Genomic DNA, 16,886 nt, shown 5'->3' on the forward strand with positions numbered 1-16,886 from the left:
ACATTGGCCACTCAGGGTCAGTACCACTGCCCAAAAGGAGGAAGCATGCTCCTGCGCAAGAGGCTGAGACCCCAGACACGGCTCTGACCTCTGGCATGTCGAGGAAGAAACCTTTCAGTAAGCAGGAACTGGACTTCCTTGTGGACTACGTGTCGGCACACCAACACGATATGCTTGGGGGCCCACAGTGCCATACAACGCATCACCAGAGTTGGGTCCACGGACAGCATGTGGCAGATGGTGTGACATCCATGGGATTCCAGGTGCGTAACGCTCAGGACTGTTACAAGCATTGGAATGACCTCCGACACAGTGCAAAACAAAAGCGTGCCACCAATTATTCCATGTCTCTGGTGACTGGTGGTGGGCCAGCACCAGAGGAGGATGAACTCACTCAGCACGAGGAGATCTCTGCAGAGTTCATCCCGGAAGAACAAATCCGTGGAGTGGCAGAGACGATGGATTATGATGCATCGTCCCGTGAGTATTGATGCGTGTTACTCAATTACATGTTTGTTTGGTGTTTGTGACCCTCCGAGCTACAACTTGGGTCCTTCCTTTCATCAATCTCCCTCTCTACCTGTGGTGTTCACCAGGGGTCTGCCCTCTCGGCCTGGCTTTTCAAACAGCACCTGGCAGCTCTCGCCTACTGCATTTTCATTTTCTGCTACAACTTCCAGTGCTATGCTGATGACACTCAACTCATTTCCAGGCTGCCCCTGTCCATCTCTACTCCCTCCCTCATTTCTGATTGCCTCATTGACATTTGAAATTGGTGTACTGCCAACAATCTCTGTTTAAATACCAGCAAAACTGACATCCTTCTCATCGGTACACCTTCACCATCCTTTCCCCTCACTCTTTGGCCGGCCCCCCCTGGCCCTCCTCCTACCCCCACCTGCAAGGCCAACAACCTCGGGGTCACCTTTGACTCCACACATTCCTTTTCCGCACACATTTCTGACGTTTCTTGAGATATATTAACTTCTTGCGTAACCTCCACAGGGGTACTGTGCCTTTCCTCTCGTTCACCTACAAGCTCACAGTCTCTCAAGCTTTGGTTGTCACAAGGTTGGACTACTGTGACAGGCTCTTTCAAAATTCTACCTGCCTCCACACTCCGCCCTCTAACACTAATCCAGTACAGGACTGCAAGACTTGTCCTTGGCCTCAAGCCCTGGGATCCTATCTTACCAGCTCTGAAATCCCTTCATTGGCTACCAGTGGATAGAAGGATAAAACTTTAGACCTGCACGTGCTTAATTTGTAAAAAAATAAGTGCCAGTGGCCAAAAAATCTTGGCCCCCTAATGCCGGTCCCGGCGCCGGCGGTCACCCGCAGAGTGGGCGCCGGGCGGACCGTGCCGGCTCAGTGCTAGACCTTATTAAGCAAAATACATGCAAACCTCATTTGATACTTGGAGGCACCATGGAAGTGACTTTAGAATAAGTTGCCACGAGTAAGCCAAGTATCAAATATAACTGTGGTGCAAACTATCTAAATTGCACGTTTGAACAACTCTATAGTATTTGTTTTTATAATAGCATGATATTTTAACATAAGCTATGAAGTAAATCACTTATGGAGCTGAAGATAAGACAAGTGTGATTAAATTATTTGCCAAGGATCACACACTTTAGATGAAAGTGAAACCGGATGTGGACAATTTAAGCAAATGAACACATTTTCCCAGGTTTAGTTAAGGTTTTGCAGTTCCATGTTTGTGCTTAAATAATACTTTAAATTTCTTGGAAGCAAACCACTTTACATAATTCAATTTACACTATATACATTGTCACAGAAATATGTTGACCAGTATGGCTTTAGTTTTATTCTCCCCATCCTACATGCAAAGTCAAAGTAGCATCATGCATATTAATGTGAGCCTAACAAATCCCCCTAATAGTTTTAAAGTTATAGTAATTATTTCTTAAAGCACGCAGCATATACACCCTTCTCACTTCTGATCTCCCCATCACATGTTTTAACGGAGAAAAGTCCCAGCTAATAGCCCTCCTCCCCCCACCCCCCACACCAGGCTCCCATTGTAATGCTCTGTGGATACCGAGCTACCCGTTAGGTCCCTGGGAGAGCTGCTCTCCTGTCCAGAGAACTATTTACACATGAAAGGGTTAGCCCTGAAAAGGCCGAAATGACAGGGTAGGTCCCCCGTCCTACCGACCCCCTCATAGGCAGCCTGAGGCAAAAGCGGGACCTTTGCCGTCCCGCTGGGGGGTCTGCAGATCGCGGGACTGACCTGCCATTTCGGAACATTGTCTTGCCAACGGGGCACCTCGACTCCCCCTCAGTGCGCCACCTACCCCCAGCTAACAAAGTACTTCAAATTGGCCCTCTCCCAAAAAACACGTGAAACTTCACTGACTGAGCATCTGCCCCACCCATTCGGAGAGTCACTTACTCTGGCGGTAGGCTGCCCTCGCCACAGCGCAAATAAATTACCTCCCTCAGTTACAAAATCACCTTTTTATGCCTAGCCAAACGTTGAAATTGATGGCAGAGGAACAAGGCCACTTGGGTGGACTGACAGCCCACCTGCGTCAGTGAGATTAGGGGAACATTTGGGTTACTTTTCAAAGGTACATGCATTTGAAAAACACAGAACACAACACTGTGTTGTGTTCTGTGTTTTTCAAATGCATGTATTGTTACGTGCAGAAACTGGCGGTGCAAGCTGGCAACGACAAAACAGTACCACACTTGCAGAAACTGGAGTGATGTGCCAGCTTGCAACGAAAAGAAAGTAACCGCAACCGTTTCGAGCTCCGCACAATGGCCACACACCAAGCGCGCCTTATAAGTCAGCAGTACAGTTAGAGTAGCAAGGAGCAGGATCAAAGGCAACGCAAACCCTTACTTGCCCCAAAGCACTCCCCACCTCGCCCTCCTCAGACCAAGTAGCTGGTGCACCTGGCAGCCCTGCAATCCCCTTCCTCAATTGACCGCTTCTCCTGAAAACCACGCCGCCTCTGAGAAGCCACGAATCCTCCCCACACGTGAACCCCTCCTCTCTTGGCACTGTGCACCTGGACACCCTCTGTCCTTCGGGCCCAGGTACCTGCTCACCCTGCCTCCCTGCTGCACTGCCTCCTGTCCTCCCATTGCAATGGGACCTGTACGTGTACCCATACAGTCCCCCACTCTTCTTCTGCACTCATCAGATTTGCCCTATCCAAATGATCTTGCACTTGCCACTTACTGGCTGCACTACCACCTTTTGAATGCCTATTCTATCATTGGACTTCATTTTCATTCTTTGGTCTCCTCTGTTTGGCACGTTCCACTTCTCCCCCTTCCAGGGTCTTCAAACTTTTATCCCTTCTCCATGCACTTGCATGTTCTCAATGTCACTGTGCCCAGTATGATTGATGTTTTAATTTCCTTTTCTCCCTTGTTCCCCTCCCTTTGCTTGGTTGTGCTCTGAGCCACTTGTGTATGAGGGCAATCTTGATGAGATGTCATATCATGTCATATGCATCCTTTGTCCTTGGTGCAGTGTGTCTCACTCTGACTGTGCTGATGGCAGTGGCTCCCCGTGCACATGTGTGCACATTCATGCTCCATGTGCATTCCATGTATGCTCCTAGGTGTCCGTGTCTGCCTGCTCATTGTAGTATGTCTCCAGGATGATCCAAGTGACATGTAATTTGGACAGCCATTTCATGCTCACTGTGGGTCTGTGTGTCATCACGCACAACTTTAGGGTGTTCACATCTGTGTCGTGCACATGGCTCCCCCTGTTACCGGCCCACTGCCTCTTTTCAACTGGTGTTGTGTCTTCTGCATGCATGGATGTACTACTGATGGTTGCTCATCTGTCCTGCATCATGTCCACTTCTCATCGGCAGTAGTGACATTTGACTGACAACATGCAATAGACGCATGCCAACACTGTCTGCCAATGCACAGTTATATGGTGAACCTTTCATTGCCATGCAGTGCCTCCCTGCTATTGCCCAGAGGGTGGGTGTTTCACAGTATCCATGCTACATGGTGCATGCCATTTGCACATGATGGCTGCAATTGCCCTTACACTGCCTTCACGTTTGGAGATTGACATCACTACATACGTGTTGATGTTGGAAGTTGAGGGGGTACACATGCACTGCACTGCACACACCCACTCCTGTGCCAAGTTCAGCCCTTCAACATGCCAACACAACGCTGCTATATGATAGTGACCTGCCATGTATTGTTAAGGATTTCAATCAGGCAATACACTCTGCTATCGGCCTAGTGTACAGCGCAATGGAAAAACTTATTTGATGTATTGATTCAATTATTTGAAAGGTGTACCACTCGTATCACACCCCTTACTTAAAAATACACCGGGTCACGCTGGACCAGGAATCAGGCTGGTTTGTAAAATGTGTTATTTATTTATTTATTTAAGATCAAAATCACAATATATATATTAATAGGTAAACACCAATCACCAATGGGGTGACAGAACACAGAATGATATATTTAATACACTAGGATTAAGTAATGAGCAAAACAAATGCAGCACAGAAAATAATACCTTTGTGTTGGTTTCAGATCAGATAGCACAATGGTTAGAAATTCCCCCTGCAACACACCTCAACCCACCAATAAGCACATTTAAATAAATGTGAGGAGATAGGAGGTATTCAGAAATAGTACAGATCACAGTGTCTCACTTCCCCCTTCCCCCCCTTACCCAGAAAGAGAAAAACAAGGTGGGATTTTCAACTGTCAGGTGACTTTTAAAGTGGCTGAGCAAGAACTCTAAATGTGTGGAAAAATGCTTAAATTGTTGTAAATTCCTATGGGAGCCTCTTTGAACAGTTGCACACAAGCATACACAACGATTTAGTCAGCAGAAAACATTTGCAATCTTAAAATCAAGTCAGAAGCAGTTTAAATCTATTTTACAAGTGTAAAATTTCTCAGGATTTTGAAATCGCGGCAAACTTTTCCGTGCGTGATATTCCTGATAACGGGAGAACCACACTGTTTTGAAATGCGGGGTTGTATGGATGTTAGGTACAAGTAGAAGTTGAAATTTTGTTTCTATCACAAAAACTGAGGGAGTTATCGTGGTTTTAGTAAAGGTCGTTTTTGAGAGATAGGCGCGAGAATGGAAAGAGGCTTCAGTTTTAAAATCAGAAAAATATTGACTATGAACTAGAGCATCCAAGCTAAGCCACCAGGATGGCACAACGTAAGAGCCAGGAGTGATTCACGACTCAGTCCTGGTTCCTTGCTGTCCACCTTGGAGCACTAGGCTGGTCACTCAAATGAAATTAATGAATCAAAGTTGACAAAATGGCTAGGAAAAGGATGCTTTTACAGATAGACTGAATACGATTTCACTACAGATTTAGACAATGTTACTGATTATGGAAGTAAGGATAGTTCAGAGGTTAGGAGGGGACAAGATAATACACAGGATTCAACAGTTTCTAGCTTCCTGTGAATACTCACAAAATAAATGCATTTACGATTCTGGGCCGTCAGGATTCTGGACCGTCAGGATTCTGGACCATTGAATCAGATCTATTAGGGACTGACAGCTGGGCACATTGGACTGGACTGGGTCAGCAAGGCACTCTGGTCACAGCACGCGGCACAGCACAGGATCTGCCCTTCTTGGTTCTGAGGATATTTCAATTCAGCAGGCAAGCAGTAACAGCACAGCCCAGCTGTATTATGATGCTTCCCCTAGGCTTTTTGGGTTCTGTTCTAGAATTTCAGGCCTAGCTGAGAATGTTCAGCTATGCAATAGGCCTTTGCTTTGCCAAGTTCCTGGAGTCTGGAACAAGGAAGATGTAGATTTCAGCAGCAGGGTGCTCCACCAGCATCAGGAAAGTCAGTGGATCTGTGTGTTTCTATGTCTGGTCAGCTGTCTCAATTTATGCTATAAAAATGACATCACAAAGGGGGTGTCTGGGCCATTTTAGCTATGCTAGCCCCTGTGAGCTGGGATTGGACCCCACTTCATCTCTGCCTTGCAATTTGAGTGATTGGATCAAGGCTGGGTGATGTCAGGTTTTATGATTTGCTTTACAGTCCTCAGCGACCTCCCTTTAGCCACTGATCTCAAAATCGGATTTTACATTGAAGACACATTTCTACATTAGTCCCTTTTATACAAATTACAGACAAAGATGCCATATTTTGTGTAGCCTCTTTTCATCGAAATCTTGCAGCTGTAGGATCTTGTTTGAACTTTCTACAGAATTTTGTCCTTTTCGCTATGAACACACTTTCCAATTTTTCTGCAAATTTCCACAAATATGCGTGTTTAACATGGGGACATGCGTGTACATTTTCACAATTCTAACAGTAATACATTTTGCATAAAACCACATATCTTGCCATTCCTGCCCAGAACATGTCACACAGTTCTGCCGCCTCTTCACACGTGCAGCCAGAAATTAAATTAACACCTCTGTCATTTTTATATTTTTCACCATTTTGAATAGCAAGTTATAAGACTTTTAAAATGTGTTCTTTGTTCATGTTTAGCAACAGATGCTTGCTTGGCTCCGTCTCTTTTTGTCTCCCTGCAGTCCAAGGCATCCCCCTCCTTGCTTGCTCCTTCCAGAGGTCATTTACGACCCTGTTTCACACTTCCAATTTCCTGTGCTGCAACTTTGTCATTGTTTCTTTGCTCTCTGTAAACCAGATTCTGTCCCAACCTGAAATTACCACCTCCCCGTGAGTTTCTGCTGAGAGGAAGGCCCTCCTTCTGGGAAAAAACTCTGCTTTTCCAGTTCTTTGCAGCTTCAGCCAAGCTAATTAACTTTTAAACTTAGCAAAAACCACATCTGTTGCATCACATACAAATACATTTCTTTGTTGGCCCTAAAATCTGTGAAATCAAAAACACAACTAAAACCGGTATTCCTTTTTGGCCACAATCCTGTTTATGTTTGCTAATTCAGCAGAATTTTGAGTTTTAGGTCATTTTAAGCATTCTCACTCCTCCTCTGATAGCTGTCAGTCAGGCAGCCCCGGGTACTGCACCCAGATTTTGGCATTGAGGCTGTCAATTTTCAGACTTTGTATGTTTCACAATGTTTCATTTGATACATGGATTTTAGCAGCAGGTAAGATTGTGAATGTTGAAAAGTGTTGTTTTATAGGCATTTTGGTGTTTTTGGCAACAAAGCAAATGTCATTTGTAGGCACATTTTTGGGTTTTATTTGCAAAGTGCTGCTTTTCTCTCTGCACTCTGTTTGCTGGTCATGGAACCCACTGGCACATTTCTGCAGGGTGTGCTCTATTTCCCCTACACATGCACCATGGGTGGCAGGTTGTGCATCCCTCTTTTGGGAGGTTTTTGTAGGTTTTTGGCACGCACAAGGGTTTTGCCGCCATTGTTGCTGTTTCTTTCCCCATAACTGGCAAGAGATTCCGCATAGCACAGCGGATTGGGTCAATACATCCCACAGTATGTACCCATGTCCCTCCTTTCACTGTATCGAAACGCAGTAGCGTAGGTGCCTCCTGTGACACATGTACTCTGCATAGTCAATGGTTGTTGAGTGCTGCACATGAACATGCATGTTAAATGTGTCATGGTGTGTTTGGTATGATTTGCAGCTGTGGCTATTTGTGTGTTCTCACATGCTTATGCTACGTGCCATCTCTTTGTTGCCATCTCTCATTTCTGCCTTGGATATGTGCCTGCTAGAGGTTGTGTGTGATGCAGGTGATGGGCAACATGCAAAACATGTGTTGGCTTCACATTTTGCACACATCCTTTTCTGCTTTTGGGATACCCTTGCATTGCAATGCCACTGGATGCATGTTGGGCTTTGAGTTGTGTGTGACATGTCTGCTTCATGTGTTGGCTGTCAATGTTGTGATCTGTATGTGTGTGGTATATGCTACTGACATGTGTGTTCTTGTTTCTTTTGTTTATGCTGCAGGTGATGAAGCACTGGAGGCAGAGGATGAAGATGTCATCCCAGACATGGGGGTCAGTTCACATGACCATCCAGGCAACAGTGTTAGTCGTGGTGTGGCAGCTCCAGGCCATCGTGTCCAGAGCGGATTCTGAGTCACACTCTGATGTATCCTCTGACCACTATGTTGAGCCGGATCTGCATCATGATGTGTCATTGCCGGTAAGTGATCCAGTGTTGGATGATCCTCTGTCCGCGACACCTGCAGTAGGGGGCCAGGCGGGGTTGGAATGTCCACCTGTGGTGGTTATGGGTGCACGGTCACACTCAACACCAGTTGGCCATGTTCCTGGGGCATCAGGTTGACGGATGGATACAGTCCCGCAGTTGCGGGTGGAACCAACCCAGCAAGGACCACGGCTCCTTGGGCATGGTAGGTGTCGTGTCCGGGAACGCGGTGGCTGTGCGCTACTGGGGTCAACTGAGTGGGAGCATGCCGTTATTGTCATAGCACAGCAACAGGGGGGAGCAGTTGAGATGTTGGCTCAAGGTATGGAAAGTGTGGCCCTTTCCATCCTCCCCCTGAAAGGCAGAAGCAGGCTACGCAGTACACATGCTGCTCACTCAGGCTGGGCATGGCGGCCTCTGACAGGGCGTGCCAGGCTGAAATGGTGGCTCTGTGTCAAGCTATTTCTGCTCAGGCAGAGGCACAACGTGAGGCCCTCAGGGTCGAACACCAAACCCTCCGATCTACTCTGGCTGCTCTCATGATGGATGACATTAGCCGGGAAGAAGATAGGATGGAGCGGCTTGAAAGAACCATCTCAGCTGAACTTCATGCAAGCCGTCACGTGAGTCCTTGCAGGAGGAAGCACGTGTGACACGGGAGGTAATGCATGCAGACCATTGTGTCATTGCCATGACCTAGCTTACCAGACCCGCATGCTTGCTGCCGCTGAGGGGCAAGGCACGGATAGGCATGGTAAGGCAACTGTGCCATGTCCACCTTCTGATTTCCATCCATAGGGTGACAATGACAACCTATCTCCACATAACTCGGGCCTTGGAGGCGCTGAGCCCAGTGAATTTATTTTCTTTTTTTATCTCAACATCTACACATGTGGGTGTTGAGGTGCACCCTGTACCTCCCCCTTCCTGGGTGCCCCCCCACCCGCCGGGTCATATATGGCCATTTGTGATATTTCTTTTTCGTTTTTTTGTTTCCTGCAAGTAGTTTTTTTTTGTCTATTGTGCATTCATGTGACAGTGTGGTGCTTTGTGGCATTTGAAGACATCCACTGTGTGTTCCAGCAGGGCCCATTCAGGCTTGTCTTGTGTAGTTGTTTTGCTTGGGGTCCTGACACATATGCTACTCCTGCTTTCTCTTTCCATCTGCTTGCAAGGATGGCTCGGTGTGACAGCATCTCACACAGGGGCATTGGGCTTCTGTCATATCTGTGGCCAGCCTGCATTCCTACTTGTGTGTACATCCCTAGTGGGTATTCCAGATGGCTTCTCCAATGCATGTCTGCACTTCATTTTGGTGAGTATTCTGTTGACTGTGCATTTCATCATGTTGCTTATGATTTCTTTTATGAATTGACTGTCTTTGTTCATGCACTTCCTGTTGTAGGCGGTACCATGCACCCTTTGGCTGTGTAACACACACTGATGGTGGAAGGGGTCCGTGTGCTGACAATGTTGCATTGGAACACTTGGCCTACAGTGATTTTGATATGCCACATGAACGCTGCGTGCTGAGTTATCCTTGTCACCACGCATTTCAACTACCCCCATTTCCTTGCTTCCCCTGCTTTGGCCATCTTGCAGCCCTGCTTGGTGTTTTGTTGTGCCATTGGAAATATGGCCGCATTGCTTTGCACTTGACTGTCATGTTTGTGGCCTAGGCCTGCTCCCCCCCTCCCATTGGTTGCACTTGGCCCTTGTGACAATCCGGCCAACCAGGAGGCTGGAGCCTGCCACCACTACCAAAGGCCCACAATGGAGGCCCTGTCTACCCCTGTCCACCCCTGCCCACCACCCTTCTGAGTCCCTTGATTGTCCCCCTGTCTCCCCTGCCCCCTGCTAGTCTCCCCTGCCCCTGCCTGTCTCCACCTGCCCCCTGCCAGTCTCCCCCTGTCTCCCCTGCCCCCTGCCTGTCTCCACCTGCTGCCTGCCAGTCTCCCCCTGTCTCTCTTGTCACCACCAGTCTCCACCTGCCCCCGTCAGTCTCCCTCTGTCTCCCCCCTTCTCTGTCACACCCCCTCCCCTTCTGCACCATCTTCTTTCCCTCTGCCCCCTGTGTGTGCTTTCTTTCCCCCTGCCCCCTTCCTACCTTTACACCTTGGCCCCCTCCTCCCTTCTGTCCTCCCTCTCCCTCTCCACCACCCTTTACGCTCCTCCTTGTCCTCTGTCTGTCTTTTTCGGCACTAACCCAATTGCTGTCAGGCATGGTGATAAGTAGCCGCTTGTTCTTTGCAGACACTTCCCCCTCTGCCTCCGTCCATCCACCCCCACCTTCACCTTTTTGAGTTTTATTTTGGCACATACTTTTATCATCAGTCCCTCCACCAATGATTACAGGTCATCTGTTCTCCCTTTCCCTTCTGTGTTTCTTCTCCCCCTCCTCAGCACTATCTTGATTCTTCATCGACCTTCCATAGTTTGTCACTTGTTTTGTTACTCTGTTCACCTCTTCCCTCCTCTTCCTTCACACCCCCTCCTTATGCGACTCGTGTACTGCAACTATTGCCGTCAGGCATAGCAATGATGATGCTAGTTTTGTTTTCTCACATTCGCTCCCTAGACTCTCCCTTATTGTTACAAGCACTTGTACTATGTACTTTGATTTGATAGTTCCTTTTCACATTCTGGACTGTTTGAAGGACTTGTAGGAATGTACTGTTATTCTCCCTTGTTCCCTCTCTCCTTGAGGCGCTTTGAGGCACTTTGCGTGTAAGCCCTATAAGGATGTTCAATGAATTAGTGATTGCTCACTGTCTGCCATTGTCGATGTGGGGTACTCTGTACATGATATGTTCTGCTGGTCAATGGCTGATCCTATGTTGGGTTTGATTTTGAGGTGTCAGGGGATTGGTGTGGTTTAACACACATGGGGGTCCTTGAGTGCATTGTTCACATGTGCTGTGTACAGGACACTGGGGCTCACTTAATTTCACATGCATGTATTCGATGCATGCCCCTACTGACACAAACACTTAGGCAACGCCCCCCCACACCAACTACGGCAACACCATGCACACACGTTCACCCAGATTGCCTTCTCAGGCATGCTGTGTCCCGACAATCCATGTTCACTTTCGATTAATTGATCGTGTACATGCATGACAGGGTACTATTTGGTTGATTGTACTTATTTTTCATGATGCTCATGTGGTTTCCCCAATGCAATGCACACTCACTGTGCTTTCCGGTGAGCGGTGTGTTTCAGGACACACACACGCAGCACACAGTGTTTGTAATGCCAATTTGCTATGTCCAATGTGCATGGCAACAGGTATTCTGACTTTTGTTGCTTGCACCACTGGTGGCATGCATTTGTGCCACCGTTTTCAGGGTGTGAGGTTTTGGTCAGTCATCATTTCTTCAGATTCCATTTCAGGTGTAGTTGTCTGGTGCCTATTTACATTTCTCACTTGGTACTTCATGACTATTGTGTCATGTGTTGTGCATATGGTTTTATGTTTTGCCTTTGCATACCATGGTATGGTGTGGCAGTTAGGGGTCATGGGGGTTGGGAGGGTTTGGATGGCATACCAGTTCTTTCATGGCCTGTTTTGCAGCGGGCAAGGTGGGATATGCACTTTGCATGTGTTCCTTTTGGTCACATGGGATTGGTTGTGTTTAAGTAGCTAGGGATGCACACAATGTGGCACTTCCATGGACACATTCTCAGGTGGTAAGGTTGTGACAGTTAACTGTCCCTTTCTCATCATCGATTGTCACCTGTATGTGCAAGGCCTGTGTGCACTCCGCAGGGGTTGGAGTTTAGGTGAAAAATGTGGCCACAAGCTGGGTACGGGCTGCCTCGCCGCATGCCCTTTCCCCTCCCATGCGCAGCGGCCGTGCCAATTTGTATATGTTTTGCAGCTCTAAAACTCTACCTCTAAGATTATCATGTCAGTTAATATGTATGATTAATATGCTTGCTTAATTGTCTGAACCATAAAGACAATGGAGGACTATTAACAATGTTACCGAGATCTTTATTTGTAAGCAATTCAAATTATGCAACATGTACCTGACTATAACGATCTAGGTATATCTATTTGAAGCGCATGAAATTACAGCAACATGATACTTGCTGTGAAATGGATTACTCCCCAGAGGAGATATTTCTCTTGAATTATGTATGTACATATTTAATCATCATTTTTGTGATTCCGTCTACATTGAAAATAAGTTAATTGAGTAAATTCAAATGTACTACACTATGCAATAGTCAGATACTAGCCATTGAGCCCCCCTATAAGTTTGTTCACAGGAACAGTTCATGTAAGCAACATTTCCCCTGACACCACTCATACGATGCATCTGATTCCGTCTGATTGACATTATTGCATTTGTTCAAGCATCCTTTTCAGGGCTCTGTATCAGCATTCTTACAGTCTTTCATTTTTGTTATCAAACTTTTTACAACTAGCAAAAAGTTTTATCGTTTTGTATGGCACTTTATTTTTTTATCTCTTTAATTTTTTATTAGACTCCTGTTCACTCAACTATACTTTGAATCTCTCCAAGATGGAGGCCCGTTATCCACAGGAGGCCCAGTACCCGCCTCTATTTCCACCTAACGCTAACAATACTTTACAAACATGGCGACTTGCATTCTCAGCTTTGACCGTTTCCCTGGAAACGATTGCGCAGAGACTCTGCAAGCCGCTCCTGTGCACAAGCATCTCGTGTTCCCTCGAGTTGGATTAAGCAAGGTATGTGACATTCTGGTGTTTGAGCCCTCGTAAATGAGCAGATTTATGCCTACACACCACAATAACGTCAGCACAATACTTTTTGTATCACACAGTTCACCTCCTGAACTAGATATACGTCTCCAAGGCAACACTCTCAGGGACCTCCACTGTAATCCCGAGACTCATCACAATGAGGTACTTGTTTCTTCCGTAATGTACTGTATATCCATGTTTACTCACACTTGTCTATTTTTGACACGCTGAGTATACCCTATTGGCATCATAATTAATACGCTCATCAATCTGTTTACTTTTACTAGATTTTCACCTACTTTCCGGGTATGTAAACCCTGTTAGATTAACACGCGAGAGAGACATATTGCCACAGGATATAAGGACAGCACTATCACTTACTGCCAGAAGCTTCATGATGAGGTATTTAGCACTATATATGATCATTTTTACCAATATGTGAAATAGCAATTTTTTAAAAACATTTTTTGGGGCATGTGTAACTATGTTTTAATTCCACAAGTGGCATTGATAACAAACTCTTTGAAATAGCGCCCCTATTATGGGCCGATATACATTATATCAGGAACACTATAAGAATACCCATTCACCTGAATACCCACTCCACTTGTTACTAATCATAGTAGGACCACAGGGGTGTTTGTTACAATTGATATAGCACTGTTGGATGTGCGTTCACGCAAAGACTTCTATAACACAAGATTCTTGCCCCTCAGGACTATTTTACCCTTAATGGTATCTGACTTTGAAGCTTAGGCTTCATGATTCGACGCTCTTCACGTGTTTAGTTGAAGTAGATTCCACCGTTTAGCGGTGAGCTATGTTGCTCATTCACCACTATATTGAGTGTACCATTCCCATTTGTCCAATTGACTCATATAGGTTGCCTTACATAGGTTGCTTAACACTAGACATCTAGAGTGTTTTTTCACCATTAAGCCTCTTACTGATAACTTATCTGATGTCTCTCATTTTCCATACTTGAGTACCTGTTGTCTTCAATTACTCTCTAATGATTACAGTAAAACCTTAATACAGGGTACCTCGACTGCGTCTTTGTCTATATTGGGAACCTACACAATGGACCTAGAATATTGTCAAATAGTCCTCCCCAATTTAGGCTCAATTGCTCTATATCTGACTATTGTATCTATAACTGTGTTTATGTCAGTCCCTTAGAAACATCAACTTACTTTACTTTATTTCTGTTTCTTTTAATTTCAATGACCAGTCCAATTAGGCCCTTTTGAAGACGAGGGAATCCTCGAAACGTGTCGGCCAAAAAAATCATTGGACACCACTGTTTGCATTATGTGTTCTTCTTCGTATCTAATTATATTGTATGCAATAAATTACTGTTTTTTAGCAAGAGTGCTTTTTTCGCAATTCATTTTGTCTATGAAATTGTTGTTTAAACCATGTATGATTTTTGAATATCTAAATATTTGAACGCCCTTAGGACGTATGTAGTAAGTGTGCAGGGGACGGGAGGATCCCAAACCTGGGTCCTCTTACCTTTTTCTGCGTTATATCTTACCTGCGGTGGTGTGGTCAGGTTTCGTATTGGCGTCATCATGTAGGTGCTCAGAGGGTAGGCACTGTCCCCTGGTAAGGTGATAATGGTTGTCATTAGTTGGGCTTGTGTATTTGTCTGTGTGTGACATGCATGCATGTGCACAAGCATTTGTACCCACATAAGAGCCATGTGTCACAATGCTTCCCAGCTTCCAGGCCCCTGCTCAAGACGGACATTCTGTATATGAAACTGTCATGGGTGGAGCCTGGATATTTTGCATATGCAGAGGTGATGATTCCCTTGGCATCGCATACAACCTTCACGTTAATGGAATCCCAGTGCTTGCGGTTGCGGTAGATGTTTACAGTGGCCCTAGGTGGACGTAGGTCCACATGGGTGCAATCTATAGCACCAAGCACTTTGGGGAAGTGTGCCACCCTGTAGAAGTCCAGGAACACGGCCTACCTTTCTGCGGGTGTTCTGGGCATGTATATGTGCCTGCAGACTGAGGGGCATGCAGTGATGATTGGCAACACCTGGTGTCGGCAGCGTGACTGCTCTGGCTGTGAGACGGCCCCCGCTATGGCAGTTGTCCGCTGAAATGAACCAGTGGCCAAAAAATGCAGTACATTGAGCCCCTTCTTCAAGGGGCTCAATGCTTGGGTAAACAGGGTGGGTGATGTGAATTCACCCTCCCACTCAGTGACCAGCTCTAGGATGATATGAGGTGGAAACCTAGACCTGCCATAGACCTGGTCATCAGGCATCCCAAAAAGGCTGGTCCTGGGCAAAAAAATGTGGGGCCTGGCTATTCTTCTCCTCCTGCTGTTAGTCCAGAAACGACCCTATGGTATGTGTAGTATGTATATTATGTTGGCCAGAAACCAATCCCATCATATGACAAACATCGCCAGCACGGAATTGTCAATGTAACCAGAGGGCGTCCATTTTGTGAAATATTCACCATTTGCTTTTTTCTTTTCTGTAAAACCGCTTTGCAAAATGTATTCTATACTTCAAGTTCATGCACAGTGCGAGGCCACTGCCTGAATGCTGAAAGGCCAACACAGACAGGAATGTCAGACGATACAGAAATACATTGTTTTCTTCCCTCACGACGTCCTTTGAGGCGAGCAGCAACTGCATCTAATCAGCAGCCTAGGTGCCGACCTGTCTTGCCTGTCTTGCAAACTCTGTAGCAATAGTCAGTTAAAGCATGAATTATATTCTTTCCAGCGGTACTCTTTCACGGAGCCTGGTATTTTATGCCTCAGAACTGTCTGACCCTTAATACATGAATAGAAATGCACAGATAACATGCTAATGAATGTCTCTCTCCTACGAACATGATATCCTTGCTGTACTAATAGCTCTATCTTCTCCATAGCACAGAACTGTCTCTGCTACTGTTGCTAGAATAAGTATATTTAGACTGAATAAGGACTTGTCATAACGTGTCATAATTGTCATGATTGTCAATCATCGAACCCTAGCCTAAAAGATACATTATGGGCGGTTTGAATTGCCTTCTAAAAGATTGCATGTCATGTATAAATATTGTTGCTTGAGCGTTGCTCGCTCTCTTGCGTCTTACGAGGTCTGGGTACACACGTTGTTAGACGTTAGACCCCAGTCGGCCGAATGAGTATACTTTGAAATAAACCAGACTTGTTTGGAAAAACAAACCTCGTGTCTGTCGTGTCACTAGCATATGGAGATTGTGCCTTAGTTTCCATATGAGGGGTCTTTACGGCCTAGCACTGCGATGTCCCACGATCACTGCTGCGAGGAATGGGACATTCATCGTAGCTGTATATTGTAAGGGATTTCAATCAGGCACACACCCAAGTCTTGCTCAGGATGTAGTGCGCAAATGAAACCCTTATTTATTTTTATCTATAAATTCAATATTCTGAATGATATCCCACTCATATCACACCCTTCTCAAAATACACCGCCCCCCGATCACACTGAACCAGGAATCAGGCTAGTTTGCAACGGTAAATATGTATTAATGTATTTAGTATTTAAAATCACAATACATATTTGAATAGGTAACATCAATCACCAATGGGTGACAAAACAATGCATAATATCTTTAATGCACTGGCAATCAGGCAATGAACACAAAAAGAATGCAGCACAGAAAATAATACTTTTGGGTTGGTTTGGAAGAGATAGCAGTGTGGTTAGATTTTCCCCCTGCAACACCCCTCAGCCCACCAATAGGCAATTTAAGTAGATGTGAGGAGAGAGCAGGTACTCTGGAATAATACAGAACAAACAGAATAACACTCACACCTTTCCCCCTTAAACACATGAGAAAAACGAATTGACGTTTCAACTGTCAGAATGGCTTTGAAACCGGCTGACCAAAAACACTAAATTTGGTCAAAAATGCTTAAATTGTGATAAATTTCTATGGGAGCCACTTTGAACATATGTATACAATCTTAAGCAATGATTTAATCAAAAGAAAACATTTGGAATCTGAAAGGCAAAGTGGGAAA

The sequence above is a fragment of the Ambystoma mexicanum genome, chromosome 10, assembly GCF_040938575.1.
Source record: "Ambystoma mexicanum isolate Mex_15411 chromosome 10, UKY_AmexF1_1, whole genome shotgun sequence".
NCBI lineage: Eukaryota > Metazoa > Chordata > Amphibia > Caudata > Ambystomatidae > Ambystoma > Ambystoma mexicanum.